Source organism: Pongo pygmaeus, chromosome 12, assembly GCF_028885625.2.
Source record: "Pongo pygmaeus isolate AG05252 chromosome 12, NHGRI_mPonPyg2-v2.0_pri, whole genome shotgun sequence".
Classification (NCBI taxonomy): Eukaryota; Metazoa; Chordata; class Mammalia; order Primates; family Hominidae; genus Pongo; species Pongo pygmaeus.
This window is the reverse complement of record NC_072385.2, coordinates 89,555,708-89,565,146: the sequence shown is the minus strand read 5'-3', so window position 1 is coordinate 89,565,146 and position 9,439 is coordinate 89,555,708. Positions and strand designations below refer to the sequence as shown.

At 43.0% G+C, this 9,439-nt stretch overlaps 1 protein-coding gene across 2 annotated transcripts in view; it reads left to right on the top strand.

Annotated features, from left to right (window-relative positions):
• Positions 1-714: 714 nt before the first annotated feature.
• Positions 715-9,439, top strand: part of PPM1B (protein phosphatase, Mg2+/Mn2+ dependent 1B) — a 67,599-nt gene continuing 58,874 nt past the window's right edge. For both annotated transcript variants that reach the window (XM_054475094.2, XM_054475092.2), the window contains exon 1: positions 715-1,385. The gene's annotated coding sequence lies outside the window, so the exon portion shown is untranslated. The remainder of the gene's footprint in view (positions 1,386-9,439) is intronic.

Sequence of the window (9,439 nt, the reverse complement as noted above, 5' to 3'; positions counted from 1 at the left end):
ATCCGGGCCTTTCCCCTCCCCGCAACACCTCCCCAGAGCCCGGCCTTCCCAGTTTCCCACTCTCGCGTGCGCCCCACCCGCGGCTGAAGCAAAACAACCGCCTCTCCCCTGCCCACTTCTTGTCCTCGTCTGAGCCATCCCTTCCCGTCTCCACGCCGAAGAGAGGCGTTTAGCTCCTCCAATGAGGGCCTAGGAGGACTTTCTTAGCCAATCAGTAGCCAAGCCCCTGCAATTCCGGGTGGGACCAGGCGTCCACACCTATAGCTGGACTGCTCGTTGGTCCCTTATGGCGCTTCTTTTACGCAAGGCTTAGAGGTCAAATACAAGGGGGCACGGTCCTCACAGAACGGAAAGGATCCGTACAGACTCTGGGTTTGACCGTTTTCTAGGACGAACCAATCGCTTTCCAGATACTTCCCCGCCTTTTGCGCGTTCATTTGAAAAAAGCCGGTGTGACGGACTTGGAAATTGGCTCAGTGACTGACCCGCAAGAAAGCCAGTGACTGGGGGTTCGGGCCACGATTTGAACCAATAAGAAAAGACAACCGCTGGGGCCCGGGCTTTGCTAGGAGGAGCGCAGGTGGGCGTTATTTGATTGACGGAGGGCTCTACTTATGGCTGGTAGCGGGGGCTGGTCCCTGACGTTCGGGAGGTAGGACCTAGCGGAGGCGGGGCCGAATAAAGTAAATGGTAATAAAGGGTTGGGTCTCACTTAGTGGGCGGTGTTTAATGGACAGCTGACCTTGCCAATTGAAAGTAGCCACTGATGCCCAATGGGAAATTAGAAACTCAGAGGCGGGGCCGGGTGGGCGGGGTAAACTAAGTACGAAGGTGCCGAGGGAGCAGCACTGGGAGGGGGAGCGGTGATTGACAAGACTCCCAGCAAACCGGGGGCCGCGAGAGGGCGCGCGGCATCCCAGTGGGTGGCAGCTGGAGGCGGGGCTCCCTGAGGGGCGGGGAAGGACTAGGGTGCGGGGAGGGGGTTGCAGAAGGAGCCCAGCGGCTTCTGCTCAATGGCGGAAAAGCCGCCGGTGCTCTGACCGCCTGGTTCCCCTAGCATTTGCGGGGGAGTTTCCTGCCGGCGCGGCTGGAGTCTCTGATTCTCAGGGTTCGGTGGTTGGAAGATGCTCCAGAGAGACGAGGCTGCGGCGGAGGAGGTGGCGGCGGCCGAATCGGCAACGGCGCTAGGGTGGAGAGAAGGCGGCAGCGGCGGCGGCGGCGGCGTGAGGGGCCGGGCGGTGTAAACAGCCCCGGAGGCGGCGGTCGAGACCCCGAGGGGGAAGCGGCGGCTGAGTCAGGGTCGCGCCTCTGTTGGAAACTTGGGCTGAGTACCGCGGCGGGCGCGAGCGAGGCGCCCCAGACATCTTCTCCCTCCGTTGCCTCAGGTAAGGCCGCCAGGCGCCCCGCCGAAGGGGAAGCGGCTGACCCGCCGCGCCGCCGAGGCCCCGGGCCCTGGGCCGGTTTTCGCGGTGCTGCGGAGCCGCGGCCGGGGCCTCTGTCCTTCCGAATTCTTGCTGCTTTCCCTGCTGCCTCGGAGCCTAGGCAGGGGAACGCCGGGCCTGGCTCTCGGGTAGGCCCCTTCCCCGGCCCCCGCCTCCGCTCGGCTGAGGGCTGGGAGAGGCACAGGGAGAGAATGGGAGTTTGCTCGAACCCCTGGAAGCCCACTGATTCCCTCTTCCCTCCGCTTCATTTTGCAAGCATCTCTTTCACACGAAAGCACTGGGGCTACCCCAAGCCTTGGCGCTTCTCTTCCTGGTGCATGCCCTGTTTGAAAACAGTATCTTTTCCCATTCGTTTCCTCATCAGCTTCTGCCCTACTCTGCGCTCCACTTCACTTCCTTGTTAAATCGTCTTTCTCTGCTGTCTATGCGTTCTACCCTCGCCTTCCCTACTTAGTGGCTTTAAATTGTGTGTTTCTCTTTTCATCGTACCCCGGCATCTCTTGCCTGTCTTCCCTAGCACTATCCTTTTCGGATGTCATTCCTGACAGTGAAGTTCTTAATTGAAACTGCCACTTATTGTCAGTACCCCAAATCTCCCGGAGCCCCATTAAGAGTATAGACTGAGTAGCCGTATGTGGTAGATCAGTTTTTTATAGTTTAAGCCTAACAGCCTTAAAAACATTGTATTATTAAACGTAAAGTGTGAAAATAATACCGAAAATAATTTTTTAAATGAAGGACTCAGTGAGTGTTGGAAATAGTTATTTCTTCATTTTTTAAAATTGCATGACCTCTCATGTCAGATTTAGTAGATCTAGGACGTCTGCCCATCTTATTCGGCAAAAAAAGTGCTTCTTAGGCATTTGATAGCAGCCCAAATTCATCAATATTCAATTTCTTCTAAGAACAACTTGAAAACTTTTTAAAAAGAGACATTAATAACTAGGAAGCTGTTTTGATAGTCACAGTTAAAGAGCTTTTAAAATAGGCTCCACATGTTTAATGTATCAAAATAGAGTTGGCAGGCGTGTTGTAAAAGGATTATTTAGGAATTTCAGTAGTCTTAGTGTTATGTAGCTATTTTAGGAAAAACATTCTTTTTCTGTTAACAAACGTTTACAACTACGGTGATGTGAGAATTACTGAGGCTTATTGTGGGATTAACACAGGAACTGTCTTTATTTGAGCTACTGCATGGATGAAGAAGTGATAAATTGTTCAGAGTAGACAGTGTAAGTCACAGTATGTTCTAGGAGATGGAGAAACATGCCATGGACACTGAATGTTAATAGATGTTATTTCATTTACTTTCTCTGTTGTGCAATAGCAAAGTTCCTATTGTTGGCCTACTTTTAAATGGAGCATTTCTAAGTAAATAGTGAGACAAGTTATTCTAATTATTATGATAGTCTTTTCCAAGTGTACAGGCCTTTTAAAAATATAGTTGAAGTAATGGTGATTTTTTAAGGAAATGTTTTTGTAGGTCTGCCAAATGGACAGTGCGTTGTTCTAATCGAAATTTTAAAATTAAGTATTTAGAACAGAATATTTTAGTCAACACATTTTCAGGGATAATCTTTATTTTGTGCTTCTTCTCTCAATGTCTTCTTTGTCTTTTTTTTTTTTCTTAATGGTTATTGTGTTTTCGCCTCTTCATTTGTTTTTGCTCTCATAAAGTCTTATAACAGTTTCTGCAGTGGTTCTTTTTGTTGCTGTATATTAACACGCAGTAGTAGTTTTATTTGAGCTTTCATAATTTAAGATTTCCCCAGTTTCTAGTACATTATCCTCTGGATTTGCTGAATTGATTGTTCTCTTTGAAGTGACCAGCAGAGCTTTCAACACCGTTTTCTTACACTGGGTGTCTGATTTCTGTGAAGACTCTAGGAATAGGTGAAAGGCCTTTCAGTTTAGTCATGTCAGTAAATACTGTTTTATGTTAGTAATTCACCTAATTACTAAATTCCTTAAGATTACATCATCTGAAGGAATAGTGTAGTGTCCAAGTAACTGTGCTTCTAAGAACAGCTGATTCACAGGTTGACAAGGTCAGAAAAAGTGGCTCTTGTTGAAAGTTATCTTTTCTGTAACAAACATTTTTTATGGAATCTTTTGAATTAAAATATGATGCTGATTATGTCTTGGCAGTCTTGGAAGTGTAGAATTGGCTACGATATCACTTAGTGATTGTGGTGATTTATTAAAAAGAGGCTATATAGGCCAGGTGCTGTGGCTCATGCCTGTAATCCCAGCACTTTGGGAGGCTGAGGCGGGTGGATCACTTGAGGTCAGGAGTTCATGACCAGCCTGGCCAACATGGTGAAACACCATCTCTACTGAAAATACAAAAATTAGCCAGGCGTGGTGGCGTGTGCTTGTAATCCCAGCTACTCAGGAGGCTGAGGCAGGAGAATCACTTGAACTCAGGAGGTGGAGGTTGCAGTGAGCCGAGATTGTGCCACTGCACTGTAGCCTGGGTGACAGAGTAAGACTCTGTCTCAAAAAAAAAAAAAAAAAAACAAAAAACTGTATTTCATGAATATTTTTATATGTAACTATTTTAAAGTATTTTGTGACATTAGCATAGAAAGTAGTTAAGTAGTATAATTCTAACTCTCACTTTTAAAAATGCAACATACAGTATTTTATATTTTCTGTGAAATATGCCTTTCACAATTCACTGATTTTAATAAAAATTAGCAAACAAATAACTGATGGCATCAGAATAATAAAAGTTTGTTTAATCCAAAATTATAATAGCAAAATTTATTCAAGTAATAGCATAAAATGTGAAATCATGAATAATGGTAAGATAATTTTTGGGAGTGTGATATTCCTGGATTTTCAGTTATTCTTCACATTGTACCTGTTTCTTTTTGTTTTTCCCTTGCTGAATTAATTTCAGAATTGGAATGAAATGGAATACTGCTATTATATTAGCAGCTTTAAAGTTTTATTGTAAAATGTATCTTATATTAGCAGAATTGATGGTTAAGTGTACTGACATTTCACTATCCTATACTCAAACATTGATGGTAAAATAGAGTTTTGGGAAATATTTACTTTTTGTAGTTTGTAGTTGGCTGTCATAAAATTTGCAGAATGACAGAACTTATCATTGGCTTCTAGTGGCTGATCTAACAAGAACAGGTGAAGAAAAAGGTACATGAGCTTCATAATCTGTATTTTTTCTTTGTTTTTGTTGGTGTTTACTTACATCAATACATTGAGTTAAAAAATAGGTTTTCATCTTTTGGACTAATTTAAGTATGCTAAAGCTGTTTTAGAATCTTTGCAAGTAAAATGTTTCTAGGCCGGGCACAGTGGTTTACTCCTGTCCCAACATTTTGGGAGGCTGAGGCAGCTGGATTGTTTGAGACCAGCCTGGGCAACATAGCAAGACCCTGTCTCTATAAAAAATAAAGTTAGCTGGGAGTGGTGGTGTGCACCTGTAGTTAGCTGCTTGGGAGGCTGAGGTGGGAGGATCGCTTGAGCCAGGGAGGTCAAAGCTGCAGCGAGCTGTGATTGCACCAGTTTACTCCAGCCTGGATGACAGAGTGAAACCACGCCTCTATTTTTTGAAAAATTCTGGTGTGATTTAATCTCTTTGTGTCCATTTGATTTAAGATGATTGACGCTTTTGAACATTTCCATCCATATTCCTTTTCTTAAAGAGTACCTAGAAGACTAACAAGTGTGGCCAGGCGCGGTGGCTCACGCCCATAATCCCAGCACTTTGGGAAGCCAAGGTGGGCAGATCACTTGAGAACAGCCTGGCCTGGCCAACATGGTAAAACCCAGTCCCTACTAAAAATACAGAAATTAGCCAGGTGTACTGGCCGGCCAAAGAAGACTAACAGACCAGATACTTGAATCAGCGTTATGATGAAAAGAACCCTTTACTAAATTCTTGATGATGTTACAAAATTTTCCAAAAGCGTAATCTATATAGTGTATTTATTTCTCAGAGTATTTAAAGATTTTGAGATTTAGTTTTTAGTAATATATAATATCCTAGGAAACATAAATACTGTACGATAACTTATATACTTTTTTCTTTTTAGTTTTCTTTTTTCATTTCTTTTTTGCCCCTCAAGATCTTACACTTCGTAGTTTTCCTTCAAATTACAGGGTGCTTTATTTCTCCTCTTCGGTTTAACTTTAGTAACAACCATAAACACTTTACTTCTGAATTAATGGTAAACCATGACACAGAAGAGTGCTTAAATACATTTTTTTCTTTTTGTTTTACTATAACTAATCACATCTACAATGTCTTGTTATTGCTTGGCATAACATATACCTTTTGTAATAATACTCCTCATGGCCGGGCACAGTGGCTCATGCCTGTAATCCCAGTACTTTGGGAGCCCGAGGTTGGTGAATCACTTGAGGTCAGGAGCTCGAGACTAGCCTGGCCAACATGATGAAACCCTGTCTTTACCAAAAAATACAAAAATTAGCCGGGTGTGGTGGCACATGCCTGTAATCCTAGCTACTCAGGAGGCTGAGACAGGAGACTCACTTGAACCCAGGAGGCGGAGGTTGCAGTGAGCCGAAATTGCGCCACTGCATTCCAGCCTGGGCAACAGTGAGACTCCGTCTCAAAAAAAACAAGAGGGAACATAATTAATTCAAAGCACTCCAAATGTTAAGACTATATAGGAGATTTTGTTTAGGTTTGGGAGGCTTTCTGCTTTTATTTAGTCTGAGCTACGAACCCACTGAGAAGTAAAGAGTTCAGAATAGTCTAATAGTATTTAGTCTGTAACCCTCCACCCAATTCTTATGTTCACTGAGTGCCTTCTGCGTGCAAAGGCCCCCATTTCATGCTAGTATCTGAACAAAACAGACAAAATCCCAAATCCTTATCGTTGACGATCTTGCATTCTGTTAACCAACAACTCCCAGTTTACATTACAGCTGAACTCCTTATGTGGCTGGCTTAAAAACTTGAGTGGAAAATTTGGGGTGTGTGTGTTTTGTACACTAAACTTAAAAGCTGTGATTAGAGCTTTACTATTTTTAACAAAAGGAAAGGAAGAGGTTTTCTGTAATTGGATAAAAACTAGACTGAAAAGAGGAAAGGGGAAATATTGTTGTGCCTTAGAGAAAGACATTGGTTTAAGATTTTTTATTTTTTTGAGACGGAGTCTTACTCTGTCGCTCAGGCTGGAGTGCAGTGGCGTGATCTCAGCTCACTGCAACCTCCGCCTCCCAGATTCAAGCAAGTCTCCTGCCTCAGCCTCCCGAGTAGCTGGGATCACAGGCATGCACCACCACACCTGGCTAATTTTTGTATTTTTAGTAGAGATGGGGTTTCACTATGTTGGTCATGCTGATCTCGAACTCCTGACCTCGTGATCCACCTGCCTCGGCCTCCCCAAGTGCTGGGATTACAGGCGTGAGCCACCACACCCTGCCTGGTTTAAGATTAAAAGATGACCCAAGGAGAGAAAAAGAGATCCCTGCATTAGACAGACATGAGGGAAATTTGGGGGCTTCAGGTGTTTCCATTTACTATACAACCTTGGCTAGATGAGTTCCTGGAAAGGAGGATGGTAGTAAAGGTGGAACAATAGGAGGAGGGTGAACAGGATTTTTTAAGTCTGATTTAAATAATTGGGATATACCTATAAAATATATGTTGTCATTTATGTTTAAAAAGCTTTCTGTTCTTACGTGAGTATAGCTGAAGGATTAGTGGTTGACCAATAGTGCCTGGTACTGATTTGTAATGGATACTTTTGTGCTCTTAGCAAAGACAGGTAATGCAGCCAATTTGTCTCTTGGTTTATTGTGCACAACTTGGTCTGTATATTTATCACTGCTTCTCCTTCCATAGCTTTGTTGTATTACTTAACGTTGTGCCTTTGTTTTTTCTGCGTATGAGATTGGCATATTGCACTTAGATGTGTGAAGCAGGTGCTTAATTTTTGCTTTCTGTTCTTTATTGCTTTCCTATTGAACCAGTTTGGTAAAGAGGCCTCTTCTTCAGTTTATACAAACATTGCAAACTTAAGCATAAAAGATCTTTCATCTTTTTGTTCTTATTTTAATGCTTGGTGGTCTTGTGCTTTCATTTATGAGTCAGTTTCATTTGATCTTCATTGCTAAAGTGAATCAAGATTGATTTTTTTAATTTTAAAGTAAATCAACCAACTTGCATTTATTTCAGTGCCTCAATATAAAAATGAATGTTCTATTTTTGACTTAAGATTCCTCATTTATTATGCCCAAATACGCCTTCAGATTACTAGTATATTTGTTTGTGTGGGTGTATGTGTATTTTTATTATGTATTTATTTATTTTTTGAGACAAAGTCTTGCTCTGTCACCCAGGCTGGGGTACAGTGGTGCAATCTCGGCTCACTGCAGCCTCCACCTCCCAGTTCAAGCGATTCTCCTGCCTCAGCCTCCCAAGTAGTTAGGATTACAGGCCTGCGGCACCACGCCCAGCTAATTTTGTATTTTTCGTAGAGACGGGGTTTCACCATGTTGGCCAAGCTGGTCTCAAACTCCTGACCTTGGGTGATCTGCCCACCTCACCCTTCCAAAGTGCTGGGATTACGGGCATGAGCCACCATGCCCGGCCTAGTTTCATTTTTAATGTATTTTTGTAACTCTGTTACTTTATCAAAATGCTGATATGCAAGAGAACTTGAATTTTTGGAATATATTAAATTTAGTACTGTAATTCAGACCAGATTCATTAAGTTGTTCAACATTTGGCCATCTATCTTAGATTTAAAAATAACCAAAAGCAACCTTAGTTGAATTTTAAAAAATTATCTCTTGTAACTGGTTTTGTTTATATAATCTAACATTTTATTAAATCTTCGGTGGTTGCTAGTCCTAAACTTAAGGAAATTGAGTTTGTTTCTATTCAGCTGTTCTGGAGTGTTTTGAATTGCAATGTGAAAGTGAAATAACTTTTTTTTTTTTTTTTGAGACGGAGTTTTGCTCTTGTTGCCCAGGCTGGAGTGCAGTGGCGCAATCTTGGTGCACCACAACCTCCACCTCCCGGGTTCAAGCAATTCTCTTACCTCAGCCTCCCGAGTAGCTGGGATTATAGGCATGTGCCACCATGCCTGGCTAATTTTTTGTATTTTTAGTAGAGACAGGGTTTCTCCATGTTGATCAGGCTGGTCTCTAGCTCCCGACCTTAGGTGATCTGCCTTCCTCAGCCTCCCAAAGTGCTGGAATTACAGGCGTGAGCCTCCATGCCCGGGCATGAAATAACTTTTAGCTTAATATGTAAAATACATGTAGTCGTTTTCAGTTATGCCCCTCCCACCCTCCTTTTTAATAAACTCTAACTGTAGTTTGTAAGGGCAGGTTTGGAAAGATTAGTGATAATATTGACTTGCATTATTGTTCTTACTCTACATCTTGAATCTTCTTCCCAGTGACATAGGTTTATATTTAGGTTTAGGTTACTCTTCAGTGTGCTTTTGCTTTGAGTTGCTTTTTCTGCCTATGTCTTTGCTTACTTGATTTTTAAGTACAGGGTGGCCACCAAGTTTGTATACACAGGTGGATATACAATAATTGTATATTGATGTTGTATTGCAGAATATGAAAATAATATCTATGTTGGCCAGGGGCAGTGGCTCACCCCTGTAATCCCAGCACTTTGAGAGGCCGAGGTGGGCAGATCACGGAGTCAGGAGTTCGAGACCATCCTGGCCAACATGGTGAAACCCCGTTTCTACTAAAAATACAAAAATTAGCTGGGCATGGTGGTTTGCACCTGTAGTCCCAGCTACTCGGGAGGCTGAGGCAGGAGAATTGCTTGAACCCAGGAGGCGGAGGTTGCAGTGAGCCAAGATTGCACCACTGCACTCCAGCCTGGCAACAGAGCGAGACTCCATCTCAAAAAAAAAAAGTCTATGTTTTCAGACCTTATGACCACCCTACAGAGGGCAGTTCATGTAGCTGGGTCTTTTTGTCTTTGTTCAGGTTTATATTGCCAAATTATGGAGTCAAATATAAGG